Source organism: Leiobunum rupestre, chromosome 8 (genome assembly GCF_980474605.1).
Source record: "Leiobunum rupestre chromosome 8, qqLeiRupe1.1.hap1, whole genome shotgun sequence".
Lineage (NCBI taxonomy): Eukaryota > Metazoa > Arthropoda > Arachnida > Opiliones > Sclerosomatidae > Leiobunum > Leiobunum rupestre.
In genome coordinates, this window is record NC_143391.1 from 60,952,774 (window position 1) to 60,975,873 (window position 23,100).

General features: G+C 35.8%; 1 non-coding gene and 1 pseudogene across 1 annotated transcript; one reads left to right on the forward strand and one right to left on the reverse strand.

Moving 5' to 3' along the window:
• Nucleotides 1-10,110: 10,110 nt before the first annotated feature.
• TRNAT-GGU (transfer RNA threonine (anticodon GGU)) lies at nt 10,111-10,183 on the reverse strand. The gene has a single exon. It is a non-coding gene; the product is annotated as a tRNA-Thr (tRNA).
• A 7,568-nt stretch (nt 10,184-17,751) lies between these two features.
• Nucleotides 17,752-19,450, forward strand: LOC149933826 (large subunit ribosomal RNA; annotated as a pseudogene).
• The last annotated feature ends 3,650 nt before the right edge of the window (nt 19,451-23,100 follow it).

Genomic DNA, 23,100 nt, shown 5'->3' on the forward strand with positions numbered 1-23,100 from the left:
AGGGGGAAGGAAGCGGGGACTTCCGGTGCCGACCCCCTTTCTACCTGTACATTGAAAACTGGCAAAGATCCTGGACACTCCTACTCATATCAAGTGAGTTATTACACTCGCTTGGTAACGGCAGTTTACTCGCTGTTATACCTTAACAGGTCGTGAGGATTTTTGTTTTTTATTAAGCCTTATATAGTTATCAATTATTTTAAAATCCTTTTATATTGTAAGTAAACCAGTGTAAAATCTAGTCAACATTTTTTATTTGTTTTGCAGACGATGAACAATACAAGGAATTAAGAGGAGAACTAAGCTTTTTAGTCCCATTAAGTCCCCCCGCTCAACAATTCCAAATAAAGATGATTTTAAGAAAATGATTAGCGGCACGTATAATTTCCATTTAACGGAAAACAAATTTTAGAATTTAAGGGATCTTTGGTATCCTTAACAGGCAGAACAAAGGGCCAAAGAAATTGCCAATAAGTAAATTTCGTAAACAAAACAAAAACCATAGGTGTATTATAATGTTATAGAAGTTATACACTTTCCATTCTTCACATGCAAAGGTTTTAAGGAGAGCTTTTTTAAAGCCGGAGTGCAAAACTGGCTTTGTTGATGTTTTACGTCCACCTGCTAACGAAGCACACGAAGCCTTTGCCAGCGCGCTCTTGGGGGATATTTTCCCGTAGTGATGATGTTATTCTATTACTAGTTCTTAGTTAAAAATTCTACAAGTGACAAACTTATGAACAATATAATAGCCTTATGCTAACACGTGTTTTTATATTAAGTTGACGAATTTCTTATTCTAGTTACAAATATCGTATAGAGAGGCCAGTGGAGGCCGAAATTTGCCTTATGATAAACAGCTTGGGTTGGCCGAAAAAGGTTTTGTTAGCAAAGTTTATGAACAATGGGGAAAAATGGTACATATCAAAATACTACTTTCTACGGGGCACTTGTATACAGGGGGGGCCAATTTGCTCTGACCAGGCATTTTTCATAAAAAACTATTTGATATATAATTTTGAAACATTCGGGATATGATAACTTCGTTGGGAACGTTTTGAATTGTAAATTTGAAAAAAAAAATCGAGTAATCTTCACTCTTTTTCAAAATTAATTTTTTTGACCGATAGGTGGTAGGAAAACATTTTCAATGAAAAAGTTGAAGAGCCTACTAAAAACCTATAAATAAAGTTGGTTTGATCGAAATTGACCAATTTTATCCCTAGATATTGAGGTCAGAAAAACGAGTTGTCCATAGTAGGACAAAGGGTTGTTTAACAAATGAGAGAAAGATAAACAAGCTCTATAAAATCAAACAACAGATTTTTAATCAGTTCTAACGAAGAAATTAAAAGAATGGTTCAATAATTCCTCCGTCTGCCACGATACATGTTTCTGCTTTATGGAGAATTAGTCGGAATGCACAATGGATCATGTCGCCTGTTGGCCACTCTTTAAATGATCCATCGTGCATTCTGAAGTATGCTTCATCAAGCAGAAACATGTATAACGGCAGACGGAGGAATTATTAAACCATTCTTGTAATTTCTTCGTTAGAAGTGATTAATAATCTTTTGTTTGATTGCATAGAGCTTGTTTATCATTCTCTCATTTGTTAAAAAAAACCTTTTCGTAAAATCAAATATATTATCTTGAAAAACGGGAGACCTTCTTCGCTTATACATTTGGAGGCTTCCGAATATTTAAGAGAACTAAGTCCGGGCGGATTGAACGCAGTTAACCAAAGTGAAAAAAATCTAAGAACTACGTTATCACCTTGTGTTGAGCAATGTAACGCGATCATTTAAAGGTTAAAAAACGTTTCAGAGGGTTCCAGCACGGAAGACAAATACCCAAGTTGAAAAAGAGCTTGATGAAAAAATAAGGAATGGTTTGACGGACGGACTTGTAGTTCGAAAATCGAAAGCCAAAGGAATGGGTGTATTCACCACAAGGCAATTTGAAAAGGGTAAATTTAAGAGTTCCATTTTTCCGAATTAAAAGGTGAAACTGCTTTCTGATACGTGCATTATTGAGGAGCGCGTGAGGGGTGAGAATATTTGTTAAAACGGTGCATCTAGATCTTAATAATCAGCTTGGCTAATACCCAAGGCACCACCTTAGATAATTCCTTCAGTGGTGTTATTATTTTTAATTTATTTTCTATAGATTTTTAAAAAATATTTAACATTTTTAGAAGAATATTTATGCGAGTATGGTGGCTCAATTATATCAAAAAGAGAAGGAGAAGAGAGACTTGCAAACACCGAAGGAGACTGCTATTTTTATTTTTTAAGGTATGTCAATCAAAAAGGTATGTTATGCCCATAAAACCGTAAACGGCTGCTTACGATTAGTTTTCATTGCCGCTAAAAAATAGATGCATTCAACGAACTTCTGTTTGATTATAATGGGAGAAACGGGGCCCCCGACGAGGTACCCGAATGGATGATAAAAGACTTGGACAAATCGGTTGAAACCTTAAACGCGAAACCATAAACGCAAAGTTAAAATATTATTATTTTTGTTAGCTATTAGAACGAAAAATTTTTAAAACAATTTTCGAAGGAAAAAATTACATTAAAATTGATATTTTATGACCTCCATCTATTGTCTTTCTTCCTTTTTCACCCAACACTTGTCGAATATTTTCTCCAAATTACAAATTTAGTTGCTAATTAAAAAATAAATACTAATTAATTAAGTTATTTTATGAAGTATTGTATAACAGGAAGTAAGGAATGTTAATTTCTTATAAATTAACGTTATTTAAATTTTAACAGCTCAAAATTTTAAAAATTTAAGGAAAAATACGTAATTAAATTTTAGACATTTAAGGGCCTAGATTTTCTTCTGCCAGTCGCCCTTGTAATAAACTTTCCTTCTTAAAGAAAACACTGATGGTAGGCCAACCGCAGAACACGTTGGCTTACCACCTGGGTATTTGTTAAGAAGGTAAATTATTTTAAAGGGTGACTGGCAGTAGAAAACCTATATAGGCCTTGAACTTAACTCAATTTCAAGCTTTATGTTATAAACGTGTGTTTATACAGAAATCTTTATTGTATATGCTTTGTTATTGTTTTAAAAGCTTTATAATGGTTTTCATTTGGATAATATATGCGACAGATAAATAGAGAAATTATTTTTAAAATAGCTTATTTCGAGTATTTATACATTAAATGGTATAATTGTGTCTTTATTTATAACTTATAAATTTAAAATAATGCGTTTTACATTTTACAAGTTATAATTAAAGATACAATTATGCTTTTAAACGAAATTAAACCATTTCATGTATAAATAATGTAATTTAGCTAATTCCAGAAGAATTTTTGCAATTAATTGTCTGTCGCATATATTATCCGAATGACAACCTATATAAAGCGTCTAAAACATTTGATAAAACCAAAAGTAAATAGGGGGAGAAAGTCTCTCACTGCCTTCAGAATTTACCTTCCACCATGCTTGACACCCTTTTTAAAGAGCTAGTGATCACGTGATATTTCTAACCAATAAGAATAGCACATTACGCGTGAAGTAGTGCATTTGTGGAATCTGGTCCGCGCTCAAGATTAAATATTTAATTTTATTCCCTGGCAACCATGTCACCGCCTCGCGATTTCAAATAGTCTATCTGTCAAATGCTGACCATTATTTCTTTCGATAACGGTTGAGTTTATTTAATAATTACTATATCAATTGTAAAATAAACAAAAAAATATCGTAGCTATAGCTATTATTTCAGTTAAACTTGCAAATTGTTAGATTAACCAATAAATCCCGATCTCTGCTTTTAGATGGCGCCACACTATCCACGATTTAAGTGAGCGTTATTCTAGTTACGGTTTATTTCTTTTAAAAAGTTGTCTTATTATTTTTAAAATGTCGCATTTTAGTTTCTATCATATATCTACTTTATTTAGGAACTAAATTAACCAAATTATCGAAAGCAAAAGTTTAATATTCACGTATGTTTTAGAGAACTATTTTTCATCGTGGCGGAGTACAACCGATACCTTTGTGTCCCTGTAAAGAGGTGAAGGGGAAGTCATTTCCGAAGCCCAAAAATGTTACCCCTCAAATAAGACGTCGTGCGGCTGGACCCAAGTGCCAGACTTTCTCCCCCTATTTACTTTTGATAAAACCATAAAGATTTAGGTATTAAATACATGTTCATCGCGTTACGCTTAAAATGTATAAAGGTAAGGGTCTATACACTAATGACGTAATTAACTTCTTAATTCGCAGTTTTAAAGCTGTAATAAATCAAAAAACGTAAATTTAATGAAAATAACGTTTTATTACTTTTCTGAAGGACCCTACTTTATAAATTAATATTAGTAATTATTTTGGTATTTACATACAAATTTATGTTTCGGAGCATATATGCTAACAGCGTTTCGCGAAATATAACCTAAGAAAATTCAAGAAAACTGAAATTAAAAATTTCCCTAGTTATTTCGATAAATAATAAACATTTGATTACATTTACAGCTTATTAAACGAACTTTTTTCCAAAAAACTCAAAATATAATTTAAAAAGGTAAAATTAAGACAATAGAAATTAACGAGGAGCCTAATCAGATGCGGTATTATTGAAAACAAAATATTTATCTAGTTATTAAAATAATTTGAATCTGGTTGAAGTGCTTGAATAAACATTCGATTTCATTTGAAATTTAGAAAGATGTAAATTTGAAAAAATGCTGTTTAATCATTTTACTTCTTTCTAAATTCGAAATGCAAGCGAAAAATTTTACAAGCACATAACCAGATTTAATATCATTTTTATCAATTGCTTTTTTAAATTTTATAGAACGTTTACTTCAATTGTAATAAAAATTGTTTCCAACAAAACGGCATCTTTTCAGGCTTTTGTCTTACTTTCACCTTTTTAAATGATATTTTGCGATTTTTAGTTTGTACCACTTGTGCTACATTTTTAAAATTTAGTAAAAATTCATATAATATGCTGTAAATGTAATCAAAGGTTAATGTTTAATTAAAATAACTAGGGATATTATTAATTTCGGTTTTAAATAATATTCTTAGGTTTTATTTGACGAAACGGTTGTAGCACATATGCTCCAAAACAACAATTTGTATGTAAGTACCAAAATTATTACTATTATTAAAAGAAATGAAGTTATTTTATAAAGAAGGGTCTCACAGAACAGTAATTAAAGGTTATTTTAATAAATTTACGTTATTTTATTTATTACAGCTCTATACTTGCGAATTAAAAAGATAATAACGTCATTAATTTTGCGACCCTTAACTTGAATATATTTAAAGCTTGATGTGAAATACATTAATCTTTATAGTTTGTGCTTTGATATGGTTTTATTAAGGTTTTAAGTGTTTAATAAAGGTTTCCATTTGGATAATATATGCGACAGACATTTCAAAATAAAAATTCATACGTAAAATGGTATAATTTCTATTAATATCATAATTGTGCTCTTTATAAAATCTTAATCAAAGATAAAAAGGCTTTTTAAAAAAAATACATCTATTGAAATTCTAAATCTAATCAACGGTTAATGTTTAATTAAAATAATTAGGGATATTATTACTTTTAGTTTTCTTTAATTTTCTGAGGTTTTACTTGAAGAAACGTTTATCGCACATATGCTCCAAAACACCAATTTGTATGTAAATCCCAAAATAATTACTTATATTCATATAATTAAATGTAAAGGTTTTAATAAAATAAATAGGAATATTTTTAATTGAAGTTTTCATTAATTTACTTCGGTTTTTTTCGTAAAATTTGTATGTTAATACCAAAGTAATTACTATTATTGAAAAAAGATTTTTTAAAGCAAGGTTTAAGAGAATGTAATAAACAAATAGTTAATACATAAATCTTTGTAGTACATGCTTTGTTTTTGTTTTATTTAATGTCTTTAGAGTTTAATAACAGTTGTATTATATATTCGATATGGTACCACATGTGCTCCCATAGTAATAGCATTATGGAGCATATTTGCTTCTTTTAAAATATTGCTTAGAATTTAAAATTTTTAATTGTAGGGTAGGTTTTGGCTTAATAACAATGCTGTATAAGTGTTTTTTTATATTTCCCACATGTGCGCCATTGTAACATGTGCGACATAGTCTTGGTTGAGTTTCAGAGCACTGGTCAGAAATCACATTGCGTCAACACCGATCAACGGCCATCGCAATGCTTTGTTTAAATTAGAGTCAGATTTCCATCGTCCATGCCAGTTCTGAGCTGCCTGTTAGTCGCCGGCCGAAACGGTCGCACCAGATACGAGATCCAGCAAAAGAAATGAAGTTATTTTATAAAGAAGGGTCTCACAGAAAAGTAATAAAAGGTTATTTTTAATCAGTTTACGTTATTTTATTTATACCAGCTCTAAACTTGCGAATTAAAAAGATAATAACGTCATTAATTTTGCTTAGGTTTGGCTTAATAACAATGTTATATAAGTGTGTTTTTTTATATTTCCCACATGTGCGACATAGTCTTAATTGAATTTCATAGCACTGCACAGAAATCACATTGCGTCAACACTGATCAACGGCCATCGCAATGCTTTGTTTCAATTAGACACCAGATTGTTGTATTTATAAACCCCGTGCACCACTAATGCATTACAGGGGTTACTCATCATCTGTCCTGGCCGAGCCGTCAACCTGAATACAAAAATAGGAAACGCTTCCTAAAACACGTACACAAAACAGTATACACCCGTATACCTGCACCACCTACTCACGACTCACTCGTGAGTTCGTCAAAATTCACAACGATATAACGCATTACGCGTTCAAGATCGTTGATCGTTTCGTTATCCAGATTATGGATTTCATTCTCGTGGATTGCTCTCTTTAACAGATGGTTCGTTTTCGGACAATTTCGAACATAGTGCTCTGATTCTGCTTCCAGAGCACCGCATATGCATTTGGGCGATGCAATATGACCCAAGTTGAACAGGTAAAGTGGGAACTTACCGTGTCCACTTAGGATTTGCGTCAAATAGTAGTTCGTGTTGAAGCTACCATTGACCTTAGGAAAGTACTTCTTGGTTACCTTTCCTTTCTCACTCTCATCCCACGACTCCTGCCACCTTCGAGTCGTCACCTCATTGAGCCAAATTTTGATCACCAACTTAGTTGGCTTCATCTCCTTCTCCTCTGGAAGATCGGTTGCTGACTTTGCAAGAAAGTCAGCCCTTTCATTCCCTGTACACCCAGTGTGCGACTTTATCCAAGTAAAGTTGACTTGAGTCTCCATCCGTTTTAAAACCTTACGGATATCATGGCATAAACCATGATTGTTTTTATGATTGCTTATGGCGTTTATAGCAAAATTACAATCTGTAAAAACCGTTGCACCATCACCAGGACGTTGACCATGCGTCCTTAACCAGCAAATACCCTCATGTATTGCTAAGAGCTCAAGAGAAAACGCATCCACCTTACCATTAATGCGAGTGACCTCGTTGTACACTTCCACACCATCTCTGTACACAGCAAATGCCACACCGGCACCGCGACCGGACAACGAACAGTCAGTAAACACCTCTATCCCATTGCCATTGGGTAGTTGCTCTGTGATGTTTATAATGCTTCTGACCTATGGGTGGTCCTCCCATGGGTCGCCTGGGTAGAGGTAGTTACCACCGCGTTACTCCACTCCACAGTGCTTGCTGTCTTCTCTAAAAGAGAAGGATCTGAACATAGCAGATTCCTGACTCACCACCAGGTCCAAAAATTGAATACCAGCAAGGAACCGCAGTGCATCGCTCGAGACAGTCCGGTAAGCACAAGAAATACGAAGGGCCGCAATTATCTGTATTGAGCACAACTTCCTCACCTTCACACTGTTTTGCATGCTCTTCCACCAAGCACCGCAAGCGTAAGCCACTACTCTCACAATACACCCATTGTAGATAGTCCTTAACCATTTATGGTCGAGGCCCCACTCAAACTTTGCCAAACAAGCAATGCTTTGCACAAGCTTCGTCACCCGGACACTTACTTCCTCGAGATGAGGAAGAAAGGAAAGCATGCTGTCGATGGTGACACCGACCACTTTCAACTTGTCAACGTTTGCAATGTTGACGGCTCCCATCTTATAGATTGGGAGCCTTTTCATTATGGATTTTACGGCAAACGTGAGAGCCGCCGACATTTTAATGGAAAAACTCAGCTTATAGACTTGGCTCCACTTAGTCAATTTAACCACGATCACCTAACCCATGGTTTCGAGAGCAAGCCTGGACGTGCCCCAAAATAATGACTGCAAGTAATCCGCGAAGGCTTGGATTAGAGAATCCTCTGGGTACTCAATCCTTAGTGCACTATCCATAACCACATTGAATAGCAGAGGTCCACTGCATGAACCCTGAGGGCAGCCGCGGGTCAGTACTCTCCGTACACAGGTACTACCTGCCCTCACCACTGGAACTCTATCCTTCAGATAGTTAACATACGTCTCATATATGATCTTCGGACACTTAAAGTTCCTTAAACCGTGTAGGATTCCTGGAATCCACACATTGTCAAAAGCACCCTCGATCCAAAGATATCAGACTGGTGTGACAATTATTTGCTTTGTTATCCCTGATTTGGTTCACCATATTGGTAAGACAGTGAGTCGTGGATCGACTATGTCTAAACCCAAATTGCTTATCGCTAAGCAATTTGTTGCTGTGTAGAAAGTAATACAAACTTCTTGAAAACAGCTTATCAAGCACCTTCCCTACCACAGGAAGAAGCGAGATTGGCCTGAAGGCCTTTGCGTCCTGCCTGTATCTGCCTTCTTTATAAAGAAAAACCAACTTAGCAACCTTTCAAAGCTTTGGGAAGTATCCCATACTGAGGCAAGTGTTGAAAAGCCTGACAAACAACGCTGGTCAAGCTAAGAAAAATATCTTGAAAAGCTCAATGGTGATACCATCCTCACCAGGAGCCTCATCACTCGTAAATGGTTCATCATTCTGACTCATGAAGTCTTCGTGCAATGACTCCCTTATTGTCGTATGAACCTCCTCATCATCATCGAAGCAGTCGTCTTTAAAAAGAGTATCCAACAGAGTAGACCACGTCTCCACAATATCTGAAGTCAAAGAACCATCTGGTTTCTTGATGCAATTTAATGCATTCTTACATATGACCTTATTTGTGGCGAACTTATAGAGTAGGGAGAAAGGATCCTCCCTTGAAACCCTTGTGCAGAAATCCTGCCAGGACCTAAGCTTTGAGTCTGCTATAATTGCTTTATAGCTTTTTGACTCACGACGGTACTCGACCTTAAGCGCCTCCCGGGCTGCATGGTCTCTGGTTCTTTGGAACATCCTCCTGAGCGTCCGTAACTCCTTCCTCTTCTCACTGAGTTCGCTCGTCCACCAGGGAGTGGACTTGTGTCCCTTATTCTTACGCAACTTTGAGCATTCTTTCGAACGCTCAATGATGAGATTATTAATCTCCACCACGCATGCCTCGACCTCAACCTCATTGTTGAGTGGAGACTCCATCAACCTCTCCAAGTCAGACACGATAATATCTTGTAACCTTTCGGGATCAATATCCTTGACACGAATTGCATTCGAATCATTTTCCAGGACAAGATCACCAATTTCAAAGAAAATGTACTTGTGATCATTGCAGGTTTCCTCGTTGCTGACACGCCATTCAATTACACTACTCGCAATTGCCATACTGCGGCTAAAGACATTAAATAAAACAAAAACAAAGCATGTACTATAAAGATTTATGTATTAAATACTTGATTATTACATTCTCATAAACCTTGCTTTAAAAAATCTTTGGTATTAACGTACAAATTTTACGAAAAAAACTGAAGTAAATTAATGAAAACTTAAATTAAAAATATTCCTTTTGATTTTATTAAAACCTTTACCTTTGATTATATGAATATAAGTAGTTATTTTGGGATTTACATACAAATTGGTGTTTTGGAGCAATGTGCGACAAACGTTTCTTCAAATAAAACCTCAGAAAATTAAAGAAAACTGAAATTAATAATATCCCTAGTTATTTTAATTAAAGTTTCATTTAAATCAAGGAATACTTCTGCGTATTGTTCCATACCAGAGTGACTGAGAAAAATCATATCACCTCGGGTAGGAATCGAACCTACGACCTTGGGGTTACCATCCCAACGCCACTACCATTGGACTACCGAGGCCAGGAATAATCAGGCCTCGGACATCCAATTTAAGAATGACTCGATCTGGTTCCTGCGTAATAATAAAATTAAATTATCTCTATATTTTAATTAAACATTAACCGTTGATTAGATGTAGAGCTAATTGTATGAATTTTTACAAAACTTTTAAAAATGTAGCACATGTGCTACAAACTAAATGGCAGGCAACTAGGAGGCTAATCAGATACCGTATTGTAAGAACATAAATATGTATTACAATTGAAGTAAACTTTCGATAAAATTTCAAAAATCTTCTGATAAAAATAATTTTGAATCTGTTTGAAGTACTAAAAACCACTCTCGCTTTCATTTGGAATTTCAATAGATCTATAATTTAAAAAAAAAGCCTTTTTATCATTGATTAAGATTTAGTAAAGAGCACAATTATGGTATTAATTGAAAGAATACCATTTTACGTATGAATTATGTAACTTAGCTAATTTAAAGTGAATTTTTATTTTGAAATGTCTGTCGCATATATTATTCAAATGAAAACCTTAATAAAACAATATCAAAGCACAAACTATAAAGGTTTATGTATTAAATAAATGAATTTCACATCAAGCTTTATATATATTTAAGTTAAGTGTCGCAAAATTAATGACGTACAAATCTGGTTATTTCGCCATTTTAGAGCCTAAATAAATAAAATATCGTAAATTGATTAAAAATAACCTTTTATTACTGTTCTGTTAGACCCTACTTTATAAAATAACTTATTTTTTGTAATGTTAGTAATTATTTTGGTATTTATAAACAAATTGGTGTTTTGGAGCATATGTGCTACAAGCGTTTCGTTAAATAAAACCTCAGAAAATTAAAGAAAACTGAAATTAATAATATCCCTAGTTATTTTAATTAACATTAACCGTTGATTAGATGTACAGCTAATTATATGAATTTTTACAAATTGTTTTAAAAATGTAGCACATGTGCTACCAACTTAAATACGCAATATATCATTTAAAAAGGTGAAATTAAGACAAACGACAGGTTACTAGGAGCCTAATCAGATACCGTATTGTAAGAATCTAAATTTGTATTACAATTGAAGAAAATGTTCGATAAAAATTAAAACATCTTGTGATAAAAATAATTTTGGATCAGGTTGAAGCGCTAGAAACAACTCTCGCTTTCAAATATATAATTTAAATAATTATAATTTCTTAAAAACATAATACATTTCGAGAGGTGAGTTAGAGTAAAATAACATAAAAAGTTTCGCGTTATCTTGCTTCCACATGTGGTCCAAAATTTAAAACGATATTAAACCCATTAAAATAATGTTAAATTTATTATTATAAGTCTATTTCAATCGTTCAAAAGGATGAAATCAATTAGTTTCCACTTGAAGGCCATGACTCACCCTTTAATCGGACAGATACTCAGGACTGTCACCTCTAGGGTCTTTGGTATGCGACATCACGACGCCGAGGCGAAAGCGTGTCTGAACCAAAAATGACCATATCTAATTGGCGGACTTAACAAAGAATTGCTAGTTAACGTGTCGGCCGCCAGGTAGGTTTTCGGGAAAGAGTAAGAGCCATTTTTCCATAGGAACTTTATTTTAAAAAATTTAGTAAAGACTCAGTCGCCGTTTTTTTTGAAGTCTTACGAAAAATACCCGTTAACAAACGTATGAAAAAAAAAACAAAGGTTGATGATGATCTTTAAACGTCGAAGTATTTACTATAGCTATGGGGTAAAATTTAACATAGCTTTTCTTTGTGAACTGACTTAACTAATACGTTTTTTAAAAGATCAAGAAAATCAGACAAAAAAAAATTGAACATATAAAGTTGTGGAAACAACAAACCTCACATCAGCGGGACCAACAGGAATTGATTTGACCCAATCTATTACGAAAATTCATAACGACGTCGCTGATTTGGAAAACTAGTTAAATCGTAAGTAACAAAAAAGGTTTAAACGTATGGATATTAATTTTCGTTATCATTACAGCTGCCAAAAATTGAAAAATCTCTTGTTTTTTAATTTTTAATAAAATAACAATTAAAACTGGCAATTGGAATTATTTCATTGACGAAAAGGTTTAAATATCTATTTCATTATTCACTTTTTAACAAAACGAAATTAGGTTGCTGTCAATTAATTGTGCTACCCCCGAAAGATTGTTACCCCTGGAAGGCAGCTAACCCTGTAAGAGTGCCGCCCCTAGAAGGCGACCAACCCTGAAAAAGCGTTACCTCTGAAAGGCGGCTGCTCATAGAAGGCAGCTGCCCCTGAAAGAGCGTTACCCCTTTAATGCTTCTGCCCCTGAAGAAAAGCTACCCTTGAAAGGCGGCTGCTCATAGCAAGCAGCTGTCCCTGAAAGAGCGTTACCCCTGGAATGCGGATGCCCTTAAATTTGGCTGCCCCAAAAAATGGTTCGGTATGTTCCCGCGAGCTCTAATTTTCAAAAACTCTGATGCTCCGTTTCTCCAGTCTAAATAATCGAAGAAAATTAAATAATAAAGCCCCAAATGCAAATACAGTAAAAGATATGTGGATAAATAAGTGAATGATACAATTGAAGCCAATATTTTTTAGTGAGGACCAATCGACACATATTTATTAGATAGAAATTTGTAGCACTTTTTGTAGCTAAATTATTAATATTATTGTTAAATGATAGTTTCGGGTCAAACCACACTCCGAGATACTTATATGGGTCTACTTCATTTAGAATGTGATTCCCTAATTTAACCAAGTTATTATCTTTGCGGTGTTTATTTACACCTAAAAAATCATATACACCGTTTTTACCTCATTTAATTCTAGGAAGTTATAGGTTAACCATTTTTTAAATTTTTTCTAACTGCAGATTCATTTTATAAATTATGTTCTAGATTTGAGCCTCCTTTTGGTAATAATGTATCGTCTGCATATAATGTGATTGAGTTTTCGTTATCTACAATGGTTATGTCATTTATATATAAATTGAATAAATACGAAATTCTGTGCAATATTTTACGGATATAGTTAAATAATGATTTATTCCGTGACTTGCATCTTCCGAAAGAGGAACTATGGCTACTTATTCACAGTGAACTTCCGGTGGTGGTTGGTACCTATTTTCAGGCATAACAATGTTGTTGAATCTGCTATACAAGACAAAGCAATACATCTAGGAAAAAATATGTAACTGAATCATTAAATATATATGAAAATTAATTTAAATTTAAATAATTTCATTTATCCTTTTTCTTTGGTTTAGAGTATAAAAAGAAAATTCAATGAAATATAAATAAATTTGTACTGTTCACCATTAACACTACTAGCTTGAATAGCGAAAATAGGCGCTGCTCCTCTACATTTGTGGGTGCCTACTCTTTTAGAGAAAGAGTAGATTGGCTCTTCGAATAACTTAAGATAATCTAACCTTGGATTAATAATAAAAGCTAACGCTTACTGGATATTTCACTCTCGGTTTTCCTCGTCCACCAAACTTTGGGATTGCTTTCAGCGCCATCTGTCGATTTTTCGCGTTTTGGTGGGACAAGCTTTTTAAGGAGGGCTCACGTGTGCTCACGTGTTTCTCCCCGTGGTGGATTATTACCCATTGTTATTCTCTCTTATATAAAAATTATTATTATTTGTAGTTTTAAGGTAAGTAACGCGTATTATGGTTATTATTATTTACGTAAGTATTAATTATTTATTGTTTTAGATGCAAGTTTCAGTGGCTGGAATCAACTTTCGGTGACATTGTGAAAACTATGAAAATTTTGGGTATAAACAATGTTCGACTCTTAACCTTTTATAACATTATTGTACCGTATTATACCGTTGAATTAATTACTAATAACGACTTAACTATTAATAGCTTACAATGATTCCACACGAAGCCGAAAACAGGACTAAAATTTCAAACTGCCGTTATTTAACTTATTTTTGAAATCTCGCGCACGTGCCGCGAATCTTGTCCCACTAAATTGTCTCCCCCCCCTCGATACCCCACCGTCTTCTCCAAAGTTTGAGAGACGCCCGCGAATGCGTTGACGAAGGTAGGTGTGAAATATCCAGTAAGCGTTAGCTTTTATTATTCATCCAAGATCTAACCATCTCCAATCGAGGCCCTTTTCAACTTTATAAAAAACCAAATTGACTCTGGCACTTGAAATAGCTTATAGCATATCATAACCTACATTTAATATTAAAAAACCTCTAGGGATACAGGTCCGCATTAAATACAAGTTAACTCTTCGAGGTTACAAACCCTCCAGTCAGAGGATGAGTCTCAATAAATCTTAGTATGATGGCTGCTCTAATATTAATCGTTTGGCGAATACTGTTCCTTCATCCGGCTTAACTCACTGAACTCAGTGGTCAAACCTTGACCCCCATCCACGAACCCCGACAGGAGGTTTTGTAACCTCGAATGGAGGTTTCGAATCTTAACTTTTTTTAAACTGAATTTGGCGAAGGGGAAGAGTTAACTTGTATTTAATGCGGACTTGTTTCACAAGAAGTTTTTGAATATTTAATTAAGGTTATGATATGTTTTGCGCTATTACAAGTGACAGAGTCAATTTGGTTTTTGACAAAGTTTAAAAGGGCCTCGATTGAAGTTTTAAGAACTAAATTAATCAGCAAGCCAAAGCCGCGAAACTCTGCAAGCTTCGCAATGCTTATTTTTAAAGTAAATTCGGCTACGGGAAGAGTTAACTTGTATTTAATAGACTTTTTTCACTGGTCCTAACCAAAAAATATTTACTACAATTCACTTATTTACCCACATATCTTGTACTTAATATGCATTCGGGGTAACACATCATTATTTATTTTGTTTCATTTATTTAGACTTGAGAAACGAAACATAAGAGTTATTTAAAATAAGTGCTCTCGAGAACATATAGAAACAATATAAATCACTCAATGTATCGAATATTTACCAAATTTTAGATTACTGATCTCACGTATTTATTTCAGTATTCTCTAATTCAACGGAAAAATTCACAAACTAAATATATCTACGAGCAAAGGACTCTCAATTTTTTTAAACGAGGCTAAAGCTCATGTTATGAATAGGATACGAGTATAAAACTATATTTAACTTAAATATACCCTAAGTTAATGTTTTTCTGATAGACCCAATTTTTTAAATTGTTCCAATCTAGTCGAATTTATCTTAATAAATTTCTATTTTGTCAGTTTGATAAGCAATTATTCACAAATATTTGAACTTACCTCAATTTACCTTACCTCGCTCGCTTTTACCAAACGACGTACCAATTCACCCAAAAATTCCAAAAGTTTCCCAATGTACATATTTTTACTAAATTTGATTGTTTTGGAAATTTGTTTTTTTTTATATATAAATATAAATACGTGATTTTCCCAAGTTAAATCACATAGAGAAATTTGAATTTGGTACTGTCAAAAACCTTTTCGGTTGCTATGGCCACTAAAAATGTATTTGATAACAGAAAATCTAAATTTTGCAATTTGAACCAAATGGGTGGGTTACACTTCGGGATATCTCCTTGTCAGTGAAACGTTTATATATTGGACTCAATTTTTGAAATACATTTTTTTCCCTCTATTAGTGAGAATACACTTCGCTTTCTTTCATGAACTAAAACTTAGTTCAAAACGAAATTTCATTTGACATTATTCGTATTATTTCTACAAAACAATGCATGTGTTTATCTATCTAATAGAGTTGGGTATATGCCTTTGGATTGATTAGTGCTTTTTTGGACTTATTTATCGTTGTATGTGAAGGTTGTTTAGGCTTAGGTATTTTGATTATTTTAATGACCTGCCTTTGGTAAAAATTCATGTGTACTAGCAAGAGCAAGTATATCTATTAATAGAAAAGTTTAACAATCCTTATGAACACAATAAAGTAAATAATATTAATAAACGTGACGTAAAAATCTTTTTCTCTCCCCGTAGTAAACGTGACGTACAAATATTACATCTTTCCCATTCCCCGTAGTCAACCGCACGTTGAAATATTACATGTGCCCCCGTTCCCGTAGCAAAGAGTCGTCGAAATATTACATGTTCCCCCGTCCCCAACCTGCCGTCGAAATATTACATGTTTCCCCGTCCCCGTAGCCAACCTGCCGTTGAAATATTTAAATGTCCCGTTTAATTAATTCTTCGAAATATTTATGTTTTCTTCTTCCAAATATATATATGTCGCGTGACTTAAATATTTTTAGGTTAAAAATCGAAATCGACATTTTGGTGGACAATTTAGAGAGACGGCTCCATTTGTTTTCCAAGTACTATTTGTAGTGAAGTCAAACTGGTAATCAGTCAGCTTTTCTTGCGTAATGGCTAGCTCACATACGTCCTCCTAGGAGGTGCGTTGTAGTTTGAGGACCATTTCGCGAATAGATGGTGGCTTCGTTTCAGGACATTTCCTCACACGACCGATTTCGTCGGCTGAAGTACGCCGCCATGGTTGTGAACGAGTCGAGAAAAATTATCGGTGACTACGGCGCTCGCGTCAAGCGAAGCCTTTTCCCGAGTAAGTTCCGACGGTTTTCCAAAAGCCGTCGAACGACCGTTAATGTTCAACTCTAAACGCTGCGCTTTTAGCGCTCGTTTCAGAATTCTTTAGCGGTACTAACGACGTTTCACAATGTTACCTGGTTGATCCTGCCAGTAGTCATATCCTTGTCTCAAAGACTAAGCCTTTCATGTCTAAGTATATGCCTCTTCCTTTTGGGAAGCCCGGAACGCAAGTTTTTGCGTGTTTCGAGGTGGCCCGGGCCATCCAAACGGAATTCTATTCCAGTACGGGTGGATGGAAGAGTTAAATATTTTTTAAAAAAAACGAAAAGGTTACGCCGAAATAGCGCGAGAATTCCGAAATAATTATTTTTTAATCGAATAGGGAATAGGAAGTCTCTGTGAAAACTCACATTTCCAACTTGTTATTTCTTGTATATATGTGTAATAATTAAAATTTAAATATAAAATTGTAATTCTCGTTCAACTAAAATGTAAATTAAATAATTAAATAATACCAATATAAAATCTACAATACCCCTTTGCTTAATGAAAATAAATATTTCTAAATGTAATTATCCGAAAAATCTATTGTTAAGAGAAAACGCTGGCGACGAGCGGTCGGGAAAAGGGATTATCTTTTGGACGGGTTCTTTTCGGCCACATTCCTTTGGCCACGTCATCCCCACGCCGGACCGTCCGTTGCTAGCGTTCCCTCTGGAAATTTTGTAAAATGTTAAACTTTGGCTACGAGGGCAGTGATTGGTTAACCCTTTCACTACCTTGTGAAATCTGTATTTTGAAGAGGGGCCGTTCAGGTTTTCCTCTTCAGTTGATTTTGGTCTCCGCAGAAAACGGTCCCAGGAATAATTCATATAATAAAATAAAATAGTTTTCCGAGCAAATAGTCTCACCCTTATAATAAAATAAGTATCTACAACATTTTTCAGTCGGTGCTGTAGAATAAAATAAGATATCTCCCAAAGAGCGCGAACCTTAAATTAAAAATAAAATTAGGCGGGTTTCTTCAGTCTCCGTCGGTTCCAACCGTTTGTCGACCTCAGATCAGACGAGATTTACCCGCTGAATTTAAGCATATAAATAAACGGAGGAAAAGAAAGCAACTGAGATTCCCTTAGTAGCGGCGAGCGAACAGGGAGGAGCCCAGCACCCAAGCACCGGTCCCAAAGAGGCGGGAGTGCATTTGGTGTTTAGGAATAGCGACCGAAGGTTGGCTTAAGCGCAAGTCCCCTGACTATGGCTCTCGCCCATAGAGGGTGCAAGGCCCATAGTCGCTTGGTATCTCCGGCGGATGTAAAATTCCTTTGATTCGGGTTACTTGAAAATGTAGCCCAAAGTGAGTGGTAAACTCCATCTAAGGCTAAATACGACCACGAAACCGATAGCGAACAAGTACCGGGAGGGAAAGTTGAAAAGAACTATGAAGAGCGATTTCAAGAGTGCGTGAAACCGTTTAGAGGTAAACGGGTGGGCCCTCGAAGGTGATCGTCGGAGGCATTCAGTCGGACCTGACCGTAAGTGTTGCACGTCCTAAACGGTGCGGACCTCGGTCGGCCGGGCGTGCGATGGCTGCGGACCGTTTGGCGCATTTCCTTCCGTCTGGTCACTGAAAGATGTCTGTCTTTGAAAGGGGGCACCGGAAGGTGGCCGGCAGCGTGCTCTTTAGGGAGTGTGCTGCCGCTGTGTTAGCCGGCTCGTTTCACGAGTGAGCGATCGCCAGACCGGGGACGGATTCTACGCCGAGCACTCTCGCTTTTAGTGTGAGCGATGTGACGGGACCGGTGTTGTCGCTTGGTCAGCCGTTTCACCCACCTGACCCGTCTTGATACACGGACTTAAGAGTCAGTGTTCCGGGGTGGTAAATACCACCTGACATTTATTTTGGCAAATTGTGGCAAATAATGATTTTTAGTGACAAATTGACATACTGGCAAATAATAACTAATAACTTTTTCATATGAAATACCATAAAAACATTTTTAGGCTATTTTTGTAATTATAGTATGCGGCTTTGCCAATAATTGGACTATTTTTATATTTTTCGCATAAATATATAAAATGTTTCGCTATTTTTCTCAAGTATATATTTTTTCCCCTATTTGTTATTAAATGCCATTATTTGTCACTATATGCCATTATTTGTCAAATTTGCCATTTTGTCAATATTTAACAGTGACATGGCCTATATTCGAAAAAAGTGACATTTTAGGAACACTGTAAGGAGTCGAACATGTGCGCGAGTCATTGGGTCTTGTTAAGGCCCAAAGTTATTATGAAAGTGAAGGCCGGTTCGGCTGGATGCCTCGTCGACGGGGCGGAGCAAGAGCGTACACGTTGGGACCCGAAAGATGGTGAACTATGCCTGGGTAGAACGAAGCCAGAGGAACTCTGGTGGAGGATCGCAGCGCTTCTGCCGTGCAAATCGATCGTCAGACCTGGCTATAGGGGCGAAAGACTAATCGAACCATCTAGTAGCTGGTTCCCTCCGAAGTTTCCCTCAGGATAGCTGGCACTCGGAGGTTGCAGTCTCATCCGGTAAAGCGAATGATTAGACGCCTTGGGGTCGAAAAGACCTCAACCTATTGCTCGACTGAAGCCCGGACAGTCACTTGGATGGTGTTTCCGTAAAGCTCCGCGCCTCTTGCGGAGTCCGGTGCACTCTTATCGGCCCTTGAAAATCCGAGTAAGAAGTAGTGATTTTCGAGCCGGACTGTACCCATATCCACAGCAGGTCTCCAAGGTCAACAGCCTCTAGTTGATAGAAAAATGTAGGTAAGGGAAGTCGTAACCGATCCGTAACTTCGGGACAAGGATTGGCTCTGAGGGCTGGGCTGGTCGGGATTAGGTCCGAAGCGGGTCTGGCACTGCACCGGGACTGGGCGAGACTGGCCGCCAACGGTTCAGTTGAGCTCGGACCATCGTCGGGGCCTTCCCGTGGAATGCTTCAGCTGCGCGCCGTGCTGGATCTCGTATCTGGCACGACCGTTTCGGCCGGAGACTAACAGCCAACTGAGAACTGGCACGTACCAGGAGAATCCGACTGTCTTATTAAAACAAAGCATTGCGATGGCCGTTGATCGGTGTTGACGCAATGTGATTTCTGCCCAGTAATCAATGTCAAAGGGAAGAAATTCAACCAAGCGCGGGTACACGTCGAGAGTAATTATGACTCTCTTACCAAGATTTAATACCCAGATTTTGATTCCTATGGACAGTACTATCTCTTTGTCAATTCTTCAGATGAATGAATCTGTTCCAGGTACATATTCAACTTTAGGTTTGATTACTACAAATGGGAGAACTTGTGGGATTTGCAAAAAAGTTCTTCCGACTAGCAGGGGAATGGGCAATCTTATGCGGAGAACTTATCCCAAACAATATTTTCGTTTAAATTAAGTCCTTGATAATAGAAGGTATTGGTCTGATGCTGAAATTACGGATATGGCGATTAGGGAAATATCAGCCCCTGCAAATATAAAACATTTAAATATGTATTTACATCTGTTTTTCAAACATAAAACGTTTGAAGCTGTGAAATCCCGCCGTAAACAATTAGACTATAAAAACAAAGTTGAAAGTCTTCGACAGCGATGATTAGAGGGACATAATAGTTTCATGGATTCTGAAAAATTCGGTGAGGGATCTGAGACAAACTCCGTTCCAGATGGGCAGCGTATTCCAAGGGCCAATATTGACGTGAACCTTGAAGTTTCATCTCAAGAAATAAATTATCTCTGTGAGGATAAAGAGGATTGTTTTATTACCCGGTTTGAAGAGTATATAGAAATGGAGGGTGTAAATCCAGATTTTGTTTTATTAATGAAGTAATTATTCGGAACTAACGGTGCGAATATTCTGGAAAGAATCAACTGTCTTATTAATACAATTACAGGAGCCAGACCTAGAAACTCAGCCATTAAACGTAGGTAGGATTTATCCTTGTTACCCTCGTGTGTGCGTCGAAGAAAATTTGCCCATTATCAGGAGTTATATTGAATAATAGGGGCTTATTGGCGAAGATCATTCTAGATCCTTTACCATCGGGTTCTCCTGAATTCCCGATTAGCCAGGATATAGAAGATACTTTTGGGGCTTTATTTTCTGCTGAGTCCCCTGATGATGTCTTCCCTATAATTAGAAGGAAGAAATCTTTCCAAAGCATTTGATTCGGTGTCCCATTGGTCTATCCAGCGTAGCTTATGTCGTCTTGGTATAGAAAGCAATTTTATCTCTTATGTCATGAATACGTACAACGATGCTCAAACTAGTATACAATGTGGATCCGTTAGTACCGATTCCATCTGTGTGAGAAAAGGGGTAAAACTGGGGGATCAAATATATCCCCTTTTGTTTAATGCAGTTATAGATGAACTAATTGATTTATTTTATTATTTTATATATTAGATTGCAAATGGAGTGACGCTTCAGTCTTATTCGACACACTCGGTGCTGTTACATTTGCTCCGTCAATAGAACCGTGAATAATTAAAACTTATTCTCGTATTAAATCGTCATCTTTTTGATTAAAAGCATACCTTCGACTGCTGGACTTTATTCTGCAAACAATATATATTTTTAATTGAAACTTAAATTTTAGACTTTAAGTTTAATGTTTAATCGACGTACTCGGAAACTTTGGAGAAGATGAAGCCTTTGCTAAATCTGTATAAGGTTCTTTGTTCGACTCATCCCGTGTATCACAATTAGGTACTAGGGTATGTGTTTTAGTTTTTGACGGTAGCGGGTTATTTAAATATGATGATATTTCGGATTTTGATTTTGACAAAGTTACTGTTGAAGATTTTGGAGCTGTAAGAAATGGCTCTGGGACTAGGAACTCAAAAAAAGACCTTTGGCCTTTAGGAACGACACGTCTTTTCTTTAGTGGATATTTGGCAAAGTCCATCTTTAAAATAAATAAAAGTAAAATCAAAAATATTATTAAGCCCATCACACGTATTCTTCAAATGTCACCACAGTGTAATTCGGTAAAATACATTTTTGGAGGGACAATAGTTTTTTAATTCTAGTTAAAAATATAGTGACGTAACTAGGAAGTTAATTTTTTGGGGAGCCATCTTAGTAAGATAATTACTGGATATCTACGTGAGCAAGTATTTTTTATATTTTGTTCATTATTTCAATCATACCTACACTTGAGCCGAATGCGTCAAAAAGTTCAATTTATTTATACAGGGTGTTACGGATAAGAGTACCGAAACTTTCTATGTGCATTCTAAGGGTCTCTATGAGTAAAAAATGCCTATATATATTTATTAGCATAACACATCTCTTATTTTAGATTAATTGAATATTTATTCTTACAGTAGAATGACTCGAGTAGTCAGACTAAGTCTCAGGGTAGTTTTGTATTTCCGTTATCAGAGGCAACTAAAATTACATTATTTAATGAGCGTGTAAAATTTGTGAATGTAAAAAATTCACCAGCCTGGAGTGCTCAAATGCAAATTTGTCAATTACGCTGTCGACAGTAGAATAAAAATAAAATAATCACGTTACCTTTCGTTTTTAACAGAAAGGGCAACTGTTTTCTCAAAAGAAAGTTAAAATTACTTACTTTTTCCCAACTTTAGTTTCCTTTTCTTCTCAAAAAACGGGCGACGTTGCTGAACTGAATTTGTAGCTAGTTGTAATTTTTACAACGAAAGCGAATAACTTTGTCTAACGTTGATATAAAAGAAAAGTAAACTTGGACGAAAGTAAGTTATGGTTCACTTTAGTTATCTTTCAAAAACCAAATTTCCTAAAACGCGCCTTGAAATTCGCGCGTTCTTAACTTTAACAGTTCTATTATACAGCGTGGGAACTCAGGCGAAAAAGTGGGCAAGGTCACTGGCCAGATGTCCACTTTAAAAAATATCTTTTTTATGGGAGTGTGAGAAAAATTTGCGCTTACCCATTCTAGAACTCCAGCCGCGATTGATAAAAGAGTAGATTATTTTGAACCTTTATTTTGGTTACAGTGAAAGGGAGAACTGTTTTATATTCACAACGGCGGGGGTTCTTGCGCGAAATTTGCTCTTAACAACTTATCTTCAAAAAGGTAAATATTCAGTATTAACAAGTTGACTAATATCCGTTGCGTATTTCTACGATAAGTGATTACGTTAAATTAATTAAAAAAACAGTCAAATACGTCTACGATGGTCCCAATATTTTGAAACGTCTGAAAAATCGATACCACTGGAAAGGTTTTGTCCGTCGAACAACCATCCTTCTAAGAAAATTAATGAAAATATTAAAGACCAAATACTAGGTTATCCTTTTTGATCTTTGTCAAAGGGGATCTCGTGTACGAATAAAAAAGATTATTGGCCGAACCAGGTGGCGTCACCTTTAATTTTGGAGAAGGCTAGCATTTTCCGAAACAGTGACGTCATACACTA